Raw genomic sequence first — 23,386 nt, forward strand, 5'->3', positions numbered from 1 at the left:
AAAGGCTCGCGACCTCGCGTCAACCGAGTAGCTAGCTAGAGCGCAGTATATAGCGCTGTCTTGAAATCGACCATCCGTTGCGTTGCCCTCCGCGACACGCGCCCCCACATGCCGCGGTCGTCGATCGATCGGCGACCGAGAGCCCCGGCCCGGCCGGGGCGAGAAGTCACGCACGCTAACTAGCTCCAGTACGTGCCACAAAAAGGCGTCCGGCTTCCTTGCCGTCTTAGTGCTATAGCGCTGTCCATCGTCTCTGCGACTGCGCGCACCGTACACCCCTGTGTTTGCTGTGTGAAATCTCTCGAGTTTGGCTGCACACCAGACAAGCTAGCCATATCCATCGTAGCAAAGGAACGTGCAATTGGCCAGCCCAGAATGCACACGACTCTTTCGTATATACGTGTATGAACAGTGCCTCTTCTTCTGCAAAGCGTTATTTATGGACGCATGTGAGCTATCCCGAAAGCAATTATGTCCGTTTACTTGCTCAGATGATGGCCGTTCATGCACCCGGCCGGCCACCATGGCTAAGGTCTGCAAGGAACACCCCATGACACCAACAGTAGTACACGTATCATCTCTGTGCGCTAGCTAGCTAGAATGAGCACCGGGGCATGTAGACTAGGGACACGACGAGAAGCGAAAAGAAGTAACACCTCTGTTTTGAAATATAATAGATTCTTAGTTTGCCTAGAGAGTGTTTGGTTTGTAACCAGAACATGGCACGTGTTGCTATAGCTCACTCCACTCAAGCTAAGCATGTGTTTGCTTCATGACCGGACTTGTGGCGTACCGAGCCTTTCCTAACGTTGCTCGATTTATTTTCAGCGCCACATATCACCAACAAATCCGGACGCACTTGCAGCATGGCTACAAGCTTCTTGTTGACTAATTATGGTATTATGAACCAAATACATCATAAGTTTATGCAGAACAATATTAACATCTATCACATCAAATAGATAAATATAAAAATATATTTCACAATATATTTAATGATACTAATTTGTATCGTAAATATTATTCATTTGAAAGAGTAGAAAGAAAATATTCTTTGTTTGTCTGAAGTCTAAAACTATTTTAGGTTTGACCAGTTTATATAGCTAACATCTTCTTCTACAATATTAGGGACATAAATTATAAAAAATATATTTCATAATGTATCTATAATGCTAATTTGATATCATATACATTGTTCTTTTCTACTAACTTGATTAAACTTAAGCTAGTTTGATTTAGGACAAACTCATGGTATTTCGGGACTGAATGAGTACCGTCTTTTCTTTCTTTGAGGGTCCATCGAGCACGTAGTACGTTCTTGGCCAATGCAATGAACGGCCGTGGATGATGGATCCCTCGATCCATCTATCGGGAGTTTAGCCCGTGTTTAGTTGCAAAAAAAGTTCCAAAAAAGTGTTACAGTATCCATCATATCGAATCTTGTGATACATACATAAAGCATTAAATGTAGATGAAAAAAAAAACTAATTACACAGTTTGGTGGGAAATTGCGAGACGAACGTTTTGAGCCTAATTAGTCCATGATTGAACACTAATTACCAAATAAAAACGAAAGTACTACAGTAGCCAAATTCCAACTTTCCCCTCAACTAAACAAGTGCTTACTCCAAGTTTTTTGCAGTGTTAGTTGAACCTAGGTACGGTGTAGCTAGCTAAACCTAGTGTGGTAGCGGCAGTACTTTGCGTTTGGTCGATCTATGTAGAGGCTAGCAACGACCTATACGGAGCGGTGCAGTAACTACCGCTGCAAAGTCAGAAGAGGTCCATCCTCGATTCATCGGTGATCGTTTCTGATCGACCAGGTGCAGCAGCATATGCATATTTAGTTCCAAAAAGTTTTCTCAAAAAGTGCTACAGTAGCCATCACATCGAATCTTGCGAGACGAACGTTTTGAGCTTAATTAGTCCATAATTGAACACTAATTATCAAATAAAAACAAAAATACTGTAGTAGCTAAATTTTTAAATTTTACCCAAATAAACACAGCCGGAGAAGTAGTATGTGTAGTAGCTGCACCAGCCAACTTCGTGTGAATAAAACTATCGGGCGCGCGGTCAAAAAAATGCGAGGACCATCTGCACTGCTCTGCGCCTAGTCAAGATCTGAGCACTTAAAGCTAACGACTGCCAGAGGCATCTTTTCACATGAGAAAGTAGCATAGTAGTAAATCTCTGTCCGGCACGTTAGGTCTGGACCATCCTACTCGACTCCATATGGGCGCATCAACAGTGCGCCTCCGTGAAAATTTCAGGCGGCAGAGGTTTTTTTCCCTTTCCTTTCTTCGTGGACCAGTCCTCCTCGTCCTGCTCATATCACAGGCTCACCACAGCTTTATGTGAAGCGAAGAACGAAGACGGATCGATGGGGACTCCCGTTGCAGATTTGCATGTTGCGTGTGTGTCATCTGCTGGCCTGCTGGGAGTATACCGAATGAGTCGGTCTATGTTACGTTCGTTTGTTTCAGAAGCAACTAGCACTCGTTGTTAGATCCATGTAAAAGACTTTTCCATCGGAACCAAGGGCTTGTTTAGTCGGGTGAAGTTTGGGATTTTGGCTACTGTACTATTTTCGTTTTTATTTGGCAATTACTATTTAATCATGGACTAATTAGGCTTAAAACGTTCGTCTCATGATTTCCAACCAAACTGTGCAATTAGTTTTTTTTCGTCTACATTTAATGCTCCATGCATGTATCGCAAGATTCGATGTGATGGCTACTGTAGCACTTTTTGGGAAAAGTTTTTGAAACTAAACAAGGCCTAAAATTCAGTTGTTTCACAGAGTACTAGCACACGAATTCTAGCTCCTTTGGTAGACGTAAATCAGACGGCTGCACCTCTAGCTACAGTGTTATCTGGTTCATGAAGCTCTCGCTCGCCTTCAGGTCTACCTCGGCATCACCTCCGGGCCACTGTCTCTCGTCTAAAGATTGACTGCATCAAAAGGACCCATTCAGTTTCTTGTCAGAATGTTGTACTGCATCAACAGAAGAGTTAGTAGTCAATGAATGGAGTTCTACTTTCTAGGTTCTGAAACTTTGCAGAAATGACAAAAAAATGTCAACCCTAAAATGATAGTACACTTGGACTATGAAAGTAAAGAGTTTTCCTAGTGCAAGCTCTCTTAACATATATTTTTCCTGCTTAATTAATTGTAAAAAGGAAAACAAATAGTGAGAAAGTTATATATAAAGACCGGATATTGCACATAGTAAACACCATAATTGCAGAAATTTAAGTATACAATTTTCTACTTATAAATGTGCAATCAAGAAATGGATACTAAACACAGCTTTCTTTTACTAGATTAGAATCAACTGAAAAGATGTGAGCTCCTATAATTCTACTACAACAGCCATGAAGAGGAGCCAAGAAGAGGATACTACAGACTACAACTATTCAAAATTCAGCTGGTGTACAAACTTGCTGCTGAAATGATCTCTCCATCCTTCTCTAGAACCATGGTGTACAACCCTTCGTAGCCTAGCCATTTAAATTCAGACATGTTTGTTAAGCACGAAATGTCTTCTATATAAATGACATAATCAAGACCTAATATATAACTGAATGACATCTCAAAGTTTTTAGTACCAAGGGGACGCCTCATTTTAGGATCTTCAACAAAATTTCCTAAGTCATCTTCATCATCAAACAATCTAAATGAAGGTGCACTTGGAATATTAAAGTAGGGAGTGTTTTTAGTACAAGGTTTCTGAATAGTTGCTTTTCCTGATTAATCAAATGGAAAATCGTAAACAAAATCGAAACTTATAGGTGAGAAGAATGGATATTGCACATGTCAAATACCATAATTGTAGTAGTTCAAATGTGCAATTTACTGCTAATAAATGTGCAATAAAAAATGGATACTAACTAGTACGATCCAAATCAGGAGCTGCATTTTTAGCCAATTGATTTTCTTTTGAATGACAGGGAATAGTTTCTAGGTCTGAAACATGCAAGTTAGGACTAGAAACAGTTTGGATATTCTTCACTGCAACTAATTTCACATTATCTTTGGACTGAAAACAAATAGAAAAAATGGTTGTCAACCATCACATGATTAGAACAAGTACAAAAATTCTCACCATTTGCAGATGTACCATAAGAATTGAAATCCTCCTCCTCCTCCATGGGTACCTAAAAATATTAAAATTTAATCATCTACTATTTCAAAAAACATACATGCGTGTCATTTCAGTAACTCACACAAGCTATAAATGTACTCAAAAAGAAGTATACAATCCTACGACTACTGCTAGCTGAGATGTTCTCTAGACTATGTTCTGCTGCATATAGAATAGAAAAGAACACAATTGTTCCAAGCAAGCCACTTAATGAAAAATCAGAGCTAATAGCACTCTTAAAGGCTGCAGTAGCAAGCACGAGAAATATTTAGTCAAGCACACTGAATAGGAGAACAAAGAGGCATTCAATTTGAGTACTAGGACAAGGACAAAAATAAGGTGTGTATTGACACAAATCACAATGAACAAAGTTCAAGATGTGTTGGCACAAATCACAATAAATATTTTTTTTCTATGGAAGGACAAGGACAAAAATAAGTGTGTGTTGGCACAAATCACAATTAACAAAGTTCCAGATGTGTTAGAACAAATCATAGGAAACAATTTTTTTCTATGAAAGGACAAGAACAAAAATAAGGTGCGTGTTGGCACAAATCACAATTAACAAAGTTCAAGATGTGTTAGCACAAATCACAAGAAACAATTTTTTTCTATGGAAGGACAAGGACAAAAACGAGGTGTGTGTTGGCACAAATCACAATTGACAAAGTTTAAGATGTGTTAGCACAAATCACAAATAACAATTTTTTTCTATGAAATGACAAGAACAAAATTTTGGTGTGTGCTAGCACAAATCACATAAAAGAAAGAAAAATGTGTATTAGCACAAATCACAAGAAATAATTTTTTCTATGAAAGATCAAGGAGAAAAAATAGGTGTGCGCTTGCACTAAGTGGTACAGAAACGCCTTGCACTAAAATTTAGTTAAGCACATTGTCTTATTGCATCCATACCACAGCCATCTCATAGGAATTGCACATTGGATCACTCTTGAGACCACCATTTGCAACAGATGTAGGATCTGTTGTCCATATTGAGAAACCACAGTCTTGCACTCCTGGCTGCTACACTAGCAACACCAAATTTTCATTGATTTCAGTAATTATGGCCTACATTGATCATATTAACTTGTAAACACTAGAGCAACACAGGGTGGACACACAAAACTGAGCCAATATGTCCCTGTGCAGGTGCATAAGGAAGGACTTCAATAACTCACAGATGTAGATTTTTTAAGGCAAATGGGTATTGGATGTGATGATAGTGGACTACAACTTATTCAGATTTAGATAACGGCTAATATAGGTTGTCAACAGGTTTGAAAAGAAAATTTGGGTCCCCGTAGTGACTCTTTTGATATTCAGGGTGGTTCTTCAAAAGATTTGGAAATAAATATTGATAGTTATTACAAATTTGATTCAAACAATTTAATGCCAATTATACTCATGAGGTAAATCAAAATTCCACATATTGCATATTATGACAACTAAAATTGCGGCGCTACAAACTCGCAATTTACACTACTCCTCAGTGCAACTAATGAAATTTGTGTTTTATTTGTATGTTTTTCATGAACAGGAGAGTTCAACGGCAACAGTGAACTACAACTGCTATGGACAAGAACAACAAACACATGGAATGAATGTGAGATTCAAAATTCATACCTCATTTATCAAAAATATGTGGGCACTAACAAACCATTACGATATTATTGTAATGATGAACACAAATATTTGTAGGTTATATTGTCACAAGAAGATGAGCAGCAATGAGTATTAGTGATTTATACTAGCCACGGTCGAGATAGAGCGGTCTGAGTGAGGAGAAGTGCCACGATGGGGATGCCGATTGCCGATGACAGACCATTCCAGCCTAGTAGTGACATCCGAGATCCATCAATCATAATGGAGTGCTTGGTAAGCCTTTGGTACCTGGCCAATAAACAAACTTGGAGTGGCATCATGTTTGGCTGCATAACAAGAACTCTGAATTGTAGATACAAGAGAATGAACACATATGCAAATATAAATTTTACATTCTATAGATTAACACATCTAGAAAGGACATTTGTGAGTTGGGGTGTCAATATACATGCATTTAAGAATAAACAATCTCCCTCTTTGCAATCAAGAGCAGTTAGTTGGCCTGCTGTATTTTTAAGTAAGCCTTGCTGTAGCACTTGCCAGTTGGCTGGACCTGCAGTTGGCCACCAATAGTTTATTGGGGTAAAAGCATAGAGTAGTCCTATAAATTTCACACTTATGGCTCCCTCTGCTACTTTCCCATCTCAGTAGTACCTCCATTTCGATTTCACCACCAAATGTTGAACATTACAAAAGATTTTAAAATAATTTGTACAGACACACCCCTACCAACTTCTTATTGGACCTTATCCTCCCTAGAAATACTGTGACGCTTACCAGAGCTAACAAAGAAAAAATGTCATTATCAGACAAATTGTTGCGTACCAACTTGGTGCCAAAGGTTTTGATGAGGGGGGGAGAGAAGTCTCATTGATTTTTTAAGAAGTCTGGACTTTGCAGACTCAGAGTCTTGTTGCTGACTGATGTCTTCACCACCGATTGGAATTCCTAAGAAAAGGTGAACTGATTCTCGAGAAAAAGGGATTATTTTGCCTCCAACAACTATATCACCGCAGTTCACATCGACTTGATCTGCAAGCCATTGCACAAAGACTCTAGGAACTAAACATCCATCATACTCAAGCAAGATCCCAAATCCATGATCACTGATAATGTTTTTCTTATGGTAATCCAATTTTCTTATTATACCTCCAAAATACCTATTATTTCAGCTGCTTCCTGCTGTACCTGATGTACTATTACCAACAATTGATTTTTCTTTACCAGTGGCTTTAATATTTCTAATATTCTAGAAGCGATGAAAAAATGTTTCTAGTTATGAAACTTATCATGAATTCACTAAACATGGTGTCAAAAAGCACATGCTACTGAATTTACCTTTGCAGTACGCTTTTGAACTCCAAATCGTCGTGATTTCCCTTTCTTCTCAAAAGACTTAGCAAACTGTAAAAAAAGATATCAAATAGTTATAAAAAACCGATACACATAGCTATAGACAAGTAACAGAGAATAGTCCATGCATGTTGTTGCTGCTGATTAGTTACTTACTTCTAAAAACATAGTGGCATGGACTGATTCGAGTAACTTAACAGTTGGATAAATGTTAAGTTAAGCAGATGCACAAGTCACAGAGAAAGCGAGACAAAACTATATTTCATAGCATAACAACTGTAGTAATAGTACTATTAATTATTCAGAAGTTCAGACACTGAATTTCATATCCTATATAATCTATGACCCATGGACAATGGATTAGAGATCATTATATATTAATTAAGCATAGAAGATTTGTATATTTTCACCAACATGTAGGCATGCCTAACTAAATACCAGAGTATGGTTTAGAGATCATTATATATTAATTGACCACAGAAGGTTTGATCAAAAGTAAAAATCCTAGACAAGAATAACTATGGCAGAGTGAAGGTAATAGTACAAAGAGATACAGAAATATGCACAGTTCGGTCAAACAAGTTTCAAAACATACTCTAGAAAATGCTCCTTTCGGATGCTTGAAAGCCTTCACAACAACAGTAGGATCAATATCATCATCTGAGGAATTTACATCCTAAAAAGGCAACAAGATATGTCATATTATAATACACAGGTGCATAAACAAACAAAATCGAGTAAACTTACTACCTCGCCAATATTCAATGAACCAGAGTCATTGTCTTCTTCAGAGTTCATATCAAACTCATCATCACTCTCACCATTTCTAGATTCAACATCAGAATGCAACTCATCAACATCCATGGCTACAATAAAAAATAATAAAGTTTGATCAACTAGTGTTTTCAAAAAAATATGAATGCCTATCACTCAAAAAGGAATATACAATCAAACAGGCACTTCAAAGACATGGCGGCGAGAAAAGATTCAAAGTGATACTTGAAAACCTAAATTCTGAACCTTGTAGCTGATCTAAATACCTCATGGTCAAGATGCAGCTTCTATATCCTACCACTACTGCTACATGAGATGTTCTCCAATACACTGTTCTACTGAATATGAAATAGAGAAGAACACAATTGTTTCAAGCAAGTCACTTATCTACAAAAAAATCAGAGCTAATAGCACTCCCTCTTAAAAGGCTACACTAGCAAACTCGATATATATTCAGTCATGCAGAGTGAAGTGGACAACAAAGAGGCTGTCAAACTAGACTGATGCACTGAAACAACATGCTGCTAGCTGCTGTTATAAGAACTAATCCTGCATAGAAGAATTTACCGAAGCAACACATACATAGGATAACTGAAGGCAACAAGTTACTAAAATTAAATCAACCGAAACAAAACAACTAATAACAGCTAATGTTGTTGGCCATCATAGGAAAATATAGAAATTGCTAGTAAAAACAGAGCAGTATGCAGCTAAGTGGATGCATAAGCTGTGTATGAGTGTTTAGTTAGGTGTCTGCCAATGAAGCCTGTAGTTAGGCTGGCCACTGAAAGTATTTACAATAGGGATTAACAGGCAAGCAATTGGGATTTACGGGCAACCAAACTAATCTGTCGTACCAAAAATAACAAGTAGATGCAGTCTACTGCTGCTGCATCATCTAATTGGGTTGGAGTTGCAGAAAAGGAGAAGAGTTCAAACCAATCAGTAATTGGTAGATGCATCAAATAGATAGCAGGTTCATATTCCATGTTAAACACTGCCGTTGTTTTAGACATCCTGAAGCACAAGGTGCGACTAATGGTGCACGACCTATCGGTGGCGGAGTAGGTATAGGAGGCCGTCGCTTGTCTCCCGGCGCGGCTGCAAGCCATGCTAGCTGTAACACCCCGGTGTTACATTGTAATGTTTTGCTAAAACATTTCACGAGCATCATAATTATGTGTATGACATGAATTATAATTCGATGTTCGACACTTGAAACATTCATACGAAACATGAGTCCGTGGTTACGTTTCATATAATACTGTGTAATCGAATTGTTCTGGAAACAAAAAGGCTAAAGAACGTTTGGCTAACGGCGATAAAATAGGTGTGGTCAGACAAGGATAGCTGGTTAGTACCTCGAGTAGGCTAGGTTTGGATTCCGACACGGAATCGTTCGTTTCAACGTCATTACGCGTAGGTTTACAACTAGGTCGACGAAGCCACCTTGGCTGATGGTTGTGAAGCGATCGGCTTAGGATGTGGGACGATATCTTGGCTCCGTTAGATAGCTTAATGTACCCTCTTGTGCATCGAATAGTTAGTTCGGCTTTTGGAGCATCGTGTACAAGTGTTCTGCTTGCTTTAAAAAACGTGCGCGTCACTAGAGTTGACACTGGGCATGGTCACCGCTGGCCTGGCACGCCGCTGGCATTGCCAGCGCTCTGCCATGCCGGCCGCGTTCGTGCGCGCACCGCGTTTGTAACACCCCGGTGTTACGATCCTATTTAGCGCCGCGATTTAGGCCTAAGTAAAACTTTCGAAATGAGTTTCTCGAATTTTTGATTTAAAACATACGTGAAGCGATAAGCGAATCTTGTGTGACTTAGTTTCGCGGACTCGAATTAAGCGCTCAAGTTAAATTACGCCGGGCGTAGAAATATTTAGGAATGTCGAACGCCAATTCTGGCCAATCGATAACAAATGGATCGTTCTATTAGATTAAGCATGAAAAGCAACTTTTGTAAATAAAATAAAATCCATTAATAAATAGAACGATATACATATACATATATATATATAGCTTTTGAATCAAATTTAAATTCGAGCTTGCTGAAATTTTCCTGTGCCTAGACATTGCAAATTGACTAAAGCAGTAAACCATTATAAAATATATATATACGCACACATACAGTCTACATCTACCGAGCTGCTACTACTGCTGCTGTCCGTGCTGCACGTTTTCTCGTGCTTGACAGCGAGTGGTCTTGTCCATTTTTTTATGGAAGCACAGCAATCCTACAGCGGTGCAGTTCCTTTTACCCCACAGTTCTTGTGTCTGCCAGGCCACTGATGTCTCTGCGCCTGCGCGTTGTCACTGTCGTTCACTCTACGCCAAGACAAGGCCAGGACGGGTCACAGCGACAGGGGTCACCTCCGTGTCTCTGCAGCTGCTCTTGCTCTGCGCCAGCGCCATCCTTTTCCTCCTTGTGAGCGCGCCCGAGCCCTGGAGTACTGTTGCGGCGGTCACGCAGTCTATTGTTTCCCTTTTCCCTTCGTGTATGCGTGCCCAGCTTTGCCTCGCCTCCTCTCCTCTATGCACAGCAGAGCCATTCTTCTTCTTCTAGCCCGCGCACGCTCGAGCTCCGCGCTGGTCCGCGCCTTCCCTGCGAGCGAGCCTCGGCCCGCGTTGGTCTGCTCCCCGCAGCACGCGCCGCCACGCCACACTGGACCGAGCCGTGAGCGCTACTCCTCCGCGCACCTCCGCATCACCACCGCCGTACGCGCCCGCACGACCACCATGCCCGCCTTGGCTCCGCGTGGGTCTGCTGCTCCTTGGCACACCGGGCAGCAGCACCTTGCCTCCACCCGCGCCTCTCCACCAGAGCTCCATGCCGCTCTAGTACGGCCGCTCCACCGCGGCACCCGCTGGGCCGCGCTCGCAGTCGCCGCGCCTCGCGCCGCCGGTACCGGTCTTCACCTGCAGCTACGCCGTCGCCTCCACTACGCGCTGAGCCGCTCAACCCGCTGGTGCTGGTCGCCCCGTGAGCGAGCGTGCCCATGCCTCTTCGCCCTCGCTGGACCATCAGCCCCGCAACGCTGGGCCACGGCCGCCATGGATGCGCCCGTCGCCGCCGTGCCGTGCCCGCTCGGTGTCTCGGCGTTCGCGCAGCCCCACCTCACCGCGCTGCCCCACTGCGGCCGAGGCCGCTGGCATTTCCCCACACCGCCTCGCGTCCCCTCCACCGCCGAGAGCCACGCTGTGCCGGTGGTCGGATTTTGGGCCGGCCGCGTCCATCCCGGCGCTCCTCTGCTCCCTGCGTTTCACTTCTGGATTTTTGAAGGAAGGTGAGGAAGGGGTATTAATCCCAGCAAAAACGTTATACGGGGTTTTTACTGCAATAATACCTGGCACATTGAACAGTACTCTGGACCTAGGACTGATTAGTGAAAAGTGTAGGGGCCATTTCGCGTATCTGCCATGCCTGTGGGCTTGACCGGCTGGGCCAGCCTACCGCCCTGCGCCTGGGCCATTGCGCGCCTTGCTAGGCCGCCTGCCGCGTTGGGCCACCGCCTGCCCCGTTGGGCTGGCTGGTCGCCTGCGTGCTGGGCTGTCCGCGGTTGGGCTGCCCTAACCGATTGGGCCGCACGCCGGGTGCCGCGCGCCTTGCTGGGCCACCACGCGCCCGTCCGCTGGTCTCGCCTGGGCTGCTGATCGTACCCCTCCGCCCGCGGGCCAGGTCGACTCGCTGGTCGTTGGGCCAGATGTGTGGCCGCTGGCCCTTTAGTTTTATAAAGCGATTGCTAATTGAGTCTCGGGAATAAAATTGTAACATCAATATAAAATGGCATAGGAATCCATGAATAGCAAAACCAGTCTTGTTAGTCCCCTAAAATCATGCTCTACATGTTAGTATATTTTGTTCACAAAGTTTGGCAATATTTTTGGGAGCTATATAATTATTTTAAAATGCTGAATATTATTAAAAGATGAACTTGTAGGAATTTTCCGGATAAATCGGTAATAGTGTTGACTCTAAAAATTTGACAGTAAACTACTAATATTATTACCTACTCACTGTAAATTTTGTAGCTCAATAAGAATTAGTTGCTGGGTAGATAATGATGCTCTATTTTGAATAACGATTAAATCGATACAATGAAATATAGAAACACAGTTGGTTTATATAACTACAATAATTGTTGGGAAGTAACGCCTTATCCGACAACGTGTATATGTAGCCTAAGTACGATCGTCGTTAGAATTAGCCCGTTCACTTGAGGGACGTAGAGCGAATTTATACGAGTCACGATTGCAGTCAGTTGATCATACCCTTGCATTTCATTACATTGCATATCATATAGGTACGATGATGAATCAACGGATCGATCGAAGGATGATTGGGAATTTGAAGATGGTGTAAGGGTATTCTCTCCAGGAGATGCTGCAATGGGCTTGTTATCTAGCTGATGGTGGATGATCTGAAGATGCTGATACTAACTTTTAATATATCTTACCCAGGCAAGCCCCGGTGCATAACCCCTACTTTCTACAGTTTAAATTATATTTGTGCATTAAGTTTTAAGGAGTTGAATGAAACCCACTTGCATATATATATCTTTATCCTATGAGTCTTACTAGTATGACAGGATCGTGTAGAATGCTATGCTACAGGACTCCGGTAGAAGTCGAGTGATTGCCTGTCGCTCGCGAGATATAGGAAATATGTTACTGTATGATCATCACTTGAAATATAAATGGTGGAAAGGAAAATGGTGACCGGGTAGGGATATGGTTTGAGTATTGGTGGGTGTAAGAAGTTGTGTCGTCACGGAGGCGGGTCATAGCTTGGTTACACCGTTTTTCCCTGTCTGGTCGGTTAAGGACCGATCGTTGCATATGACTCTGGGCAGGTCACAGACTTATTATCCTGAGCACATACTTGTGTATGGGCGCTTGGAAGACTTGTTGCTCTCTTGTCGCGGATCCGGCTCTTTCCGGACCGACTATCAGGGTTTGTTTTTGGTGGAGGAGGTCCTTGCACCGCACTGAGTCCGGGACTCAGGGGCGGGGGCTTGGAGTCCTAGTTTGGACGGGGACCTGGACACCTAGGACAGGAGAGTGATGGGTTGGTCCTGCTTGTGCCTGGGGTACAAGCGGGGCGTGTGTTTTCGGGGTACCCAGCTGGGGGCATTGATTCACGAATCGCCGGGCTATCCGGTATGGCTTGTCTACGGTTTAGCATCGTAGTAAGAACTGAAAGATGAAAGATGGAAGATGGACAAAGGAAATCTGATTGCTTACCACCTGCTTGAAAGTAGCACAGGTGCTTACATAGAATGGTTAGTTAATGAACCAATGCGGCTATTATTAAAAATCAAATATAAGGACGCACGCTTAGTAATGCTTTCTGCAAATGCAACCCACAAACCAGATGGCCTTGCATATCCTTGGAGTCTTTTCTTTTCTCCTATCGGGTAAGTCTTGCTGAGTACAATTGAGTACTCAGGGTTTTATTCCCCCTGTTGCAGGTGACAGGTGGATGCTAAAGCTGACTCTTGTGTGTGGATTCCTCCTGGTGGGCTCAGAGAGGATTTCCTTTACGCTGCGATCGTAGTTTTTATTTATAACTCTCACCAAATGTTTTTAAAAATGGAAGTTTAATAATCTGATGTCGTAGTATATATGTCAATACTTCCTCACGTCATGTTTAGATATTTATTTCCGCTGTAACTCTATTCACATGTTTCTATTCCGCTGTTCAAGTAAATTGTTTATAACTCTGATAATATGATTTCATTCCACTGTTATATTAATAAATATTATACTCTGCTGTTGTGTTAAAAGTGATGTAAGAAATGGTTACGAATGATGTAAGCTTTATTCTCTCATCTGTGATCCTAATGGCAAAAATGTGGATTTTCGGGTTCTCCCCTGGGGTGTGCCCGACGGAACCGAGTAATATAGTGTTCTCCCTCGAGTGCTTAGTGTCTAATGGAAGACGAGTACTTTTGTGAGGCATTAGATTAGGCAGTTCTGCCACAGCGTTCCACCGTCCCACCGAGCACGCGCACGGCTCTAGCGCTACGCGCCAAGGCCGCCTGCCACCGCGCTGTCCGCGACCTCAGCCACTACCGGTTCGCCGTCGCTGCCAACCCGCACTGTGCGCCGAGGCGTAGTCCTCGTCCTCATGCCGCCATGACGCTGACGTGCGCTGACCCTATGTCTTCGCCTTGGACGTTGCTGCCCCGCTAGCGTGCGCCACCTTGCCAGGCTGCTGCGCTGCGCCCAGGCCACCGACCAACCTTGCCGCGCCATGCCCTGCTCTGCACTGCCTTGGCCGGGAGCGCACTGAGCCCGCACTACATGCCACCCGTCGCCACGCCAGTCTGTGTCCGTTGACATCGTGTTGGCTGCTCGTGCGCTGGGCGATAGCCTGCCCCGCCATCACCTTGGTGTCGCTTTCGCGCTGCCTAGTTTGTCTGGCGCTGCCCGACGCGATGGCGCCATACCGCGCTCGTCGCCTTGCCACAGTGGCCATGCAGACGGCTATCTGGGGTATGTCCCGCCTCCCCTGCTGTTCCGTAGTGGTGATGTTGACCCGTGCGTTGACGCCGCAGACGAGCCAAGCCATGACCTCCCCTACCCCGCTGTCTCCTGGGCCACCGAGACGATTCTTCTCAATTCGCCATGACCGTAGCATTAGACTCCAATTCGGCTTAGGCTCGGCTTTGTTAGGTATCTGGCTGCATCTCGTCCCCACCTTGCTGTGTATGCCATTGCACAGAGCCGAAATTTCATAATCCCACGCCATCGGCTCCATAAGGCCGAGCGGACGCCCTCTAACGGTGAGCCAGTCACTCAGTGCACCTCGTAGTGATTCAGTGCACCCATAGCTTCACCGTACCCTCCTGAGCACCCCGCGCACCTCAGTCATAGCTCCGCAGCAGGCCAGCCACCACCACCGCGGTCGTGCCATTGCCGGGCGCTATCACCTCGTCGATGCGCACGCGGCCAGCACTACTCGGGCTTCCTCCGGCCAGGCCATCACCGCAAGGGTCTTCGTGGGTGGTTACTCGAGCTCATTAGCTGCTTGGTTTGTTTTGTTGTCGCGGTGGCTTACGGGAACGCCTCCGCCATTGCAGGTCTGGGTTCACCATCGGGGAGGGATTCCGGGACAACGCCCCTGCTCGCCGAACCGCTTCTAGACACCGTGTGCTGCCTTGGAGGTACTCATCGGCCCTTAGTTAGGTTTTGGGGACTCGGGTGTCACCGGCGTGGCCGTCCTGTGCCCGCGCCATCACGCCGGGTGCGCGCCCTGGGGGCCAGGGACTTAGCCGCGGTAAAGAAGTAGAAATGGGAGGTTGCAGCTGTAAAATCTAGACTGAGGAAATAGTGCCCTAGCGCTCGCGGAGATTATCTAGGACTTCGGGGGTGCCCGTGCATAATTGCCGACGCGCGTAGGCCCTCCCCCATCGCGGGCCGTTGGCCGTCTGAGCCGTGCCTCCGCGTGGGCCGTGCGGTGGCCCGCTGTCGCGCGCGGGCGGGATGGCGCGCTGGGCCGAGCCGCGTGATGTGGGCCAAAGTAGAGAATTTAGTTTTCTTATTTTTCCAGAGGATAGAAATGCTTATTCATTTTTGTTATGAATCCAACTTCGATAAATCGTAGTAAATTGTGTGGTTGTCCAAAAATAGTAAAACTACTTTTGTTAGGTTCACAAAAATACAATCTATCTGTTAGTGTAACTAGTTTACAGTTAGCTGTTATGATTATAGGCTCATAAATTCTAATTAGAAAACTTAGCATTATGTAGATTAATGTTTGTAGGAATTCTTGTGACAAATCGGTAATAGTTTTAGCTTTAGAAATTTTACAGTATGTTCACTAGGATATTATGGGCCTGCTGTAAATTTTGTAGCCTTAGAACGAGTTGTTAGATAGAGTGGCTATTACCTTTGCTTTATCGTACACAGTGTAAATTAGCGTTCGGAGTAGGAACATTAGTAATTGCTATAAGAATAGATGCCATGTTTAATACTTGTTGGTGGTGACAATACGTAGCTTAGCCTTTAGTGGGTAGATCTCACTTAGTAGTTTAATAGATGTACTTTTGCATTTAGAGTTGCTATTGCTGTAGTGTTAATCATTGCATCATCATTTCATGTAGATCATGAACAAGTAGACTTCGTACCCGTCTGCGAGCCGGAGTACGACGAGGTGATCGAGGCATACGAGGAGGAGCTCTTCGCACAGGAGGGAGCCCATGAGCCTGTTGGTACTGACTTTGCTGACTCGGCACCTGCCCAAGGCAAGCCCTGGTGCATAACCCCTATTTTTAAAGGATCACCGAATATGTTTATATGATATGCATTTACGTTACAGGCATTTTATGGAAACTACATGCATAAGTATATCTACCCATGAGTCCTACTAGTACAGGTCGAGTAGCTGCTATGCTCAGGATGTCGGTAGCGTGAGTAACCTGCCGTTACTCGCAAATAGGTGATTAAACTATGATACCATGATGAAGTAATGAAAAGGAAAAATGGTGACCGGACAGGGATATGGATTTGGTACTGGTGGGTGTGAGGGGTTGTGTCCTGTGGCCAATAGGGCATAGCCCAGTTACACTTTTTCCCTGTCTGTGTCAATTAAGGACCGGTCGTTGCATATGACTCTAGGCAAGTCACAGATTATTATCTCGAGCACATACTTGGGTATGGGCATAGGGAAGGCTTGCTGCTCTCTTGTCACGGATCCGGCTCTTTCCGGACCGACTGATGGGAAGAGGAGGTGGTGGAGGTCCTTGCACCGCACTAAGTCTGGGACTCAGGGGCGGGGGCTTGGAGTCCAAGTTTGGACGGGGACCTGGACACCTGGGACAGGAGAGTGGTGGGTTAGTCCTGCTTGTGCCTAGGGTACAAGCGGGGCATGTGTCTTCGGGGCACCCAGCTAGGCACATTGATTCACGAATCACCGGGCTATCCAGTACGGCTTGACTGCGGTTTAGCACCGTAGTAAGAACTGGAAGTGGAAAGGGAGAAGGAACAACATCGATTGCTCAACTCTTGCTTGAAAGTAGAACAGGTGCTTATATAAATTGACTAGATAAAAACTTAATACGACTGATGATAATAATGTATCAATAAGGACTCACTATTAGTATTGCTTTTTGCTAAAAGAAAAACCAGCAACCATAAAGCCTAGCATATTCCTTGGAGTTGGGAAAGTATTTCCACTGGTTGGATAAGTCTTGCGAGTACATTGTGTACTCAGGGTTTATTTACCCCTGTTGCAGGTGATGCTTGAGGAGTACCTTGTGTGGAGGATCCTTCTGGTAGGCTCAGACGGAATCCTCATTATCTTATCGCTAGATGTTACCTTTTAATATTCCGCTGTTTATCATTCTGCACTCTGTATTTTGTATTGTAATAATGTACTTTTTAAGAAACTCTAATGTATGAGATGGACTTGTGTTGTAACTCGTTCTCATTATTAGATCCTTGGGAAAAATGTGGATCTTTTGGGTTCTCCCTTGAGGTGTGCCCGACGGACATCGCTCGCTGTAGTTGCTTTCGGGGTGCTTAGTGTCTGGTGGAAGACAAGCGCCTCCGTAAGTATGCTATTTCGGGCGGTTCTACCACAGTTGGTACCAGAGACAATAATGGTCATGAGTTTCATCACTCTTTTCAAAAACTAAAAGTTTGACCAACAAAAGTTTTGCGAAAAGTAGGATGCGATTAAGTTAAGTTATATAAGTATAAGCCCTAGCTATATGGTCTATCTAGGATAGCGGCACTGGTTTTAGCTAATCAGTTTCTGCAGGTACACTGACTTACGTTGCGTAAGAAATCGCTTAGTATACGGAAAGTGAGTGTGCGATGTGCCGAAAATTTTACGAATGCCGCTATATTCTGGCTTGAGTGAACGTATAGGTCGAAGCATGCATCATGATAATAGCATCTTACTTGAACTAAAATTCCCCTTCATGTATAAGTGAGTAGTAAATTGGTAGGACTAACTAAATGAATGCTTTAATAAATGTGCTATCATCTCTTTAATCCCTGGATTCTGATCGGGAAGGTGTCCTAACGGATGGTTCATCTCTCTTACAGATGAATCTGAGGTCTGAACATGGGAGCACCAGTTTGGGAGCGGCCAACGAGGGCCAGGGTGACAGTGCTCGGGAGGTTCCACCTTTGGTTCCTCATCCTTTCCCGCCGCCGCCACCGCCTCCGCCGATGTCCCCCATGGAGATCATGGTGGAGTTGTTGGCTGCTTGTCGGGAGTCAGCCGCTGCTCGTCAGGAGAAAGCTCATGCCATGGAGATTATGGCACAGGTCATCGCGGGCCTTGCCCGTGGAGGCCCCGGGGGCAACGGTGGGAATGGGGGTGGTGCTCGCCGTCCGGAGGGACAGTCCTCTTACCAGGACTTCCTCAAGACCCACCCACCCACATTCACACCGTTGGACGAGCCTTTGGAGGTGGAGCACTGGCTTCGCACGCTGGAGCAGAAGTTTTGGCTGCTCGGAGTGGCCAACGAGCAGAAGGTGCACTTTGTGTCCCAGCAACTTTTGGGGTCGGCAGGTGCCTGGTGGGAAACTTTCCAGGCCATGGAGCTGCCGGATCATCCAGCAACGTGGCAGGAGTTCTCCACCGCCTTCCGCGAGTTCTTCATACCTGCTGGTGTTATCAACCAGAAGGTGATAGAGTTCATGGAGCTGCTCCAGGGGAGCAGGACGGTAATGGAGTATGTGACCCAGTTTAACCACTTGGCTCAGTATGCTGGTAGTCAGGTGGATACGGATGACAAGAAGAGTGACCGCTTCTTTCGTGGTCTCACTCTCGCCCTTCAGGAGAAACTGTACCTAGGGAACTATCAGACCTTTGGGGCTCTGATGAACGCCGCCATTGCTCTTGAGGGTTTTCAGCGGGCATCTCAGGCGGATTGGAAGTGGAAGTGGGTGGCAGCTGGATTCTCCAGCCACCCTCATACACAGAAGGTACAAGTTGTTAGGCGGGGGCCCTATCAACCATCCGGCGGCCCTTCGTTCCGGTCACCCTAGCAGACATCACAGACTTCCGCTACTCAGTACAAGGCACCTCCACAGCAGGTGTAGCCCCAGCAGACTCAGGGATAGCAGGTCCCACCTCATCAGGGATTCGAGAACAAGCCTGGTGCATGTTTCAAGTGTGGCAAGGATGGCCACTATGCCAGGGAGTGTCCTCAGCAGCAGGCAACTCAGTCGTCTCAGCTGTCTACAAATTCTAGGCTTATTAAGAGGACTATCATCAAGAGGAAGGTGCCCAGCAGATCTGGTCAGGTGCACTTCATGGATGCTCAGCAGGTTATGCAGCAGGAGACAGTTATGGCTGGTATGTTTATCATCGAATCCCATCCAGCTTTGGTGTTGTTTGATTCTGGTGCATCGCATTCCTTTATGAGCATGGGGTTTGTAGAGCAGCATAACTTATCACTATTGGCTATACCGTATGCGTATAAGATCCATACTGCGGGTTCTCAGATGTTCATCAATACCTGCATGGATACAGTAAGTTTGGTATTAGCCACCCACACTTACCGTCTACAGTTCATGATAATGCCTGGGCAAGGCATTGATGCTATTCTTGGAATGAACTGGTTGTGGGTGTATGGGGTAGTATTGGATATGAAGAGAAGAAGTGTGGAGTTACGGCTTGCTTCTTCTGAGGATAGGATGTCTCTCATCATACCCTCAGAACCAGTCTTACCTGTTGCTGCCCATGCTAAGGTTGTTCCTGATCTTACCTCCATTCTAGTAGTATGTGAGTTCCCAGATGTTTTCCCTAAAGATCTTCCTGGATTGCCACCAGACCATCAGGTAGAATTCTCTATTGAGCTTGAGCCTGGTACTGCTCCTATCTCTAGACACCCATACCGCATGGCTCTGAGAGAACTAGCAGAAATGAAGAAGCAACTGGAAGAGTTGATGGACAAAGGTTTCATCTACCCAAGTTCTTCACCATGGGGTTGCCCAGCTATTTTTATGAAGAAGAAGGATGGTACTCTGCGATGTGTGTGGATTACCGCCCCCTTAATGCGGTAATAGTTAAAAACAAGTATCCTTTGCTCCGCATAGATACTTTGTTTGATCAGTTAGCTGGTGCCATGGTGTTCTCGAAGATAGATCTCCGATCGGGCTACTATCAGATCAAGATTAGGCCACAGGATATACCAAAGACATCTTTCTCTACTAGGTATGGGTTGTATGAGTACCTAGTGATGTCTTTCGGTCTCACCAACGCTCCTGCCTTCTTCATGTACCAGATGAATTCAGTTTTCATGCCAGAGTTGGATAAGTTTGTGGTGGTTTTCATTGATGACATCTTGATCTATTCCAAGAATGATGAAGAGCATGCCCGTCACCTCTGGATAGTACTGACTCGACTAAGGGAGCACCAGCTGTATGCTACATTCAGCAAGTGCGAGTTTTGGTTAGATCGAGTGCAGTTTTTGGGGCATGTGTTGACACCTGAGGGCGTTTCCGTAGATCCTAGCAAGGTGCAAGATGTATTAGATTAGAAGTCTCCTAGGTCTATGCACCAGATCCGTTAGTTCCTTGGTCTAGCTGGATACTATCGGTGTTTCATCCCTGATTTCTCCAAGATAGCCTAGCCCATGACCAAGCTACTCCAGAAAGAAGCTAAGTTTGATTGGAGTCCAGCTTGTGAAGAAGCTTTTCAGTCCCTGAAGACTTTTCTGACCACTGCTCCTGTGTTGGCCCAACCAGATATTGAGAGGCCCTTTGATGTTTACTGTGATGCCTCGAAGATGGGATTGGGATGTGTGCTTATGCAAGATGGGCGTGTGATAGCTTATGCTTCGCGCCAACTGAAGAAGCACGAGATGAACTACCCCACCCATGATTTAGAGCTAGCTGTTGTAGTCCACTCTCTGAAGATTTGGAGGCATTATCTGTTGGGCAACAAAGTGCATATCTTTACTGACCACAAGAGCCTTAAGTATATTTTCACTCAGTCTGAGTTGAACATGAGGCAAAGGAGTTGGTTAGAGTTGATAAAGGATTATAATTTGAAAGTCCATTATCATCTAGGAAAAGCCAATGTGGTAGCTGATGCTTTGAGTCGTAAGTCACATCAGGTTGAGGAGATACCCTTGTCACTCCACCACACAGAGGTGCTAGCTCAGATTGCATTGACCTCAGAATTGCTGGAGCAAATTATTCAGGAGTAGAAGGAAGACTCCGAAGAGATTCCTCACATCCAGAAGTTGATGGCTAAAGGGCGTGGCCCTCATTTTAGCATTGATGAGCAGGGGGTCATGAGATACAAGAATAGACTGGTGGTTCCATCTAATGAGGAGTTGAGAAGAAAGATTTTGCTAGAAGCCCATCATTCCAAGCTATCTATCCATCCTGGCAGCAACAAGATGTACCATGATCTGCGCCAACTATACCGGTGGTCCTGCATGAAGCAAGATATCACCTAGTTCGTTGCGGAGTGTGACACTTGTGGTAGAGTCAAGGTAGATTATATGCGTGCTCCTGGATATCTGCAGCCTTTGCCCATTCCTGTTTGGAAATAGGAGGATATTTCCCTGGATTTCATTGTGGGTTTACCCCGCACCTCCACGGGATTTGATTCTATTTGGGTCATTGTGGACCATCTCACCAAGTCTGCCCACTTCCTTCCGGTGGATACTAGATACACTGCCAAGAAATATGTGGAGATATACTTTGATTGGATTGTGACCCTACATGGAGTTCCTCTCACCATCATCTCTGATAGAGGGTCAGTTTTTGTCTTTCATTTCTGGGAGAAACTCCAGGAATGTCTGGGTACTCGTCTTCTCAGAAGCTCGGCATACCACCCACAAACGGATGGTCAAACTGAAAGGGTGAACCAGATGCTCGAGGATATGCTGCGGGCTTGCACCATCTCTTTTCCTGAGAAGTGGGATCAGTGTTTGAAGCTGGCAGAATTTTCATATAATAACAGCTACCAAGAGAGTATCCGCATGGCACCATTTGAAGCTTTATATGGGCAGAAGTGTAGGACGCCACTAAACTGGGTTGAAGTAGGAGACCGTGGGTACTTCAGGTCTGATTTCATAAAGGAGGCTCGAGAGAGTAGATATAATTCGTGAACACTTGAAGGCAGCTCAGAGTCGACAAAAGGCTTACGCAGACAAGCGAAGAAGGCCTTTGGAGTTTGTAGTTGGGGATTATGTGTATCTCAAGGTATCTCCTATGAGAGGGGTACATCGGTTTGGTGTCCATGGCAAGTTAGCCCCTCGGTATGTGGGTCCATACAAGGTGTTGCAGCAGTGTGGCCCCGTTGCTTATCGTCTCCAACTCCCTAAAATTCTCTCAGCGGTTCACAACATATTTCACATCTCGCAATTGAAGAAATGCCTACGAGTTCCTGAAGAATCTATGGAAATAGAAGGACTTCCGCTCCAACCTGATCTATCTTATGTGGAGCATCCTATAAAAATCTTGGATGAGAAGGAGAGAGTGACCAGAAATAGGGTGATAAAATTTTACAAGGTGCAATGGCAAAATCATTCAGAAGACGAAGCCACCTGGGAGTAAGAGAGCTACATATTAAAGCATTATCCCCATCTCCTCTCTGGGTCGGATAGTTAGTTATTGCGCCAAATGTACTCCCTACCTCTTTCTCACACTAGGCACACGAAATCTCGGGTCAAGATTTTGTTTTAGGGGGGTAGATTTGTAACACCCCGATGTTACATTGTAATGTTTTGCTAAAACATTTCACGAGCATCATAATTCTGAGTATGACATGAATTATAATCTGATGTTCGGCACTTGAAACATTCATACGAAACATGAGTCTGTGGTTACGTTTCATATAATACTGTGTAATCGAATTGTTCTGGAAACAAAAAGGCTAAAGAACATTTGGCTAATGGCGATAAAATAGGTGTGGTCGGACAAGGATAGCTGGTTAGTACCTCGAGTAGGCTAGGTTTGGATTCCGACGCGGAATCGTTCGTTTCAACGTCGTTTCGCGTAGGTTTACAACTGGGTCGACGAAGCCACCTTGGGCGATGGTTGTGAAGCGACCGGCTTAGGATGTGGGACGATATCTTGGCTCCGTTAGATAGCTTAATGTACCCTCTTGTGCATCGAATAGTTAGTTCGGCTTTTGGAGCAACATGTATAAGTGTTCTGCTTGCTTTAAAAAGCGTGCGTGTCACTGGAGTTGACACTGGGCGCGGTCACCGCTGGCCTGGCACGCTGCTGGCATTGCCAGCGCTCTGCCGTGCCGGCCGCGTTCGTGCGCGCACCGCATTCCACCGTCCCGCCGGGGACTCGCACGGCTCTGGCGCTGCGCGCCAAGGCCGCCTGCCACCGCGCTATCCGCGACCTCAGCCACTGCCGGTTCACCGTCGCTGCCAACCCACACTGCGCGTCGAGGCGCAGTCCTCATCCTCATGCCGCCGTGACGCTGACGTGCGCTAACCCTGTGTCTTCGCCTTGGACGTTGCTGCCCCGTTGGCGTGCGCCACCTCGCCAGGCTGCTGCGCTACGCCCA

Source organism: Miscanthus floridulus, chromosome 8, assembly GCF_019320115.1.
Source record: "Miscanthus floridulus cultivar M001 chromosome 8, ASM1932011v1, whole genome shotgun sequence".
In the NCBI taxonomy this organism is placed as follows: domain Eukaryota; kingdom Viridiplantae; phylum Streptophyta; class Magnoliopsida; order Poales; family Poaceae; genus Miscanthus; species Miscanthus floridulus.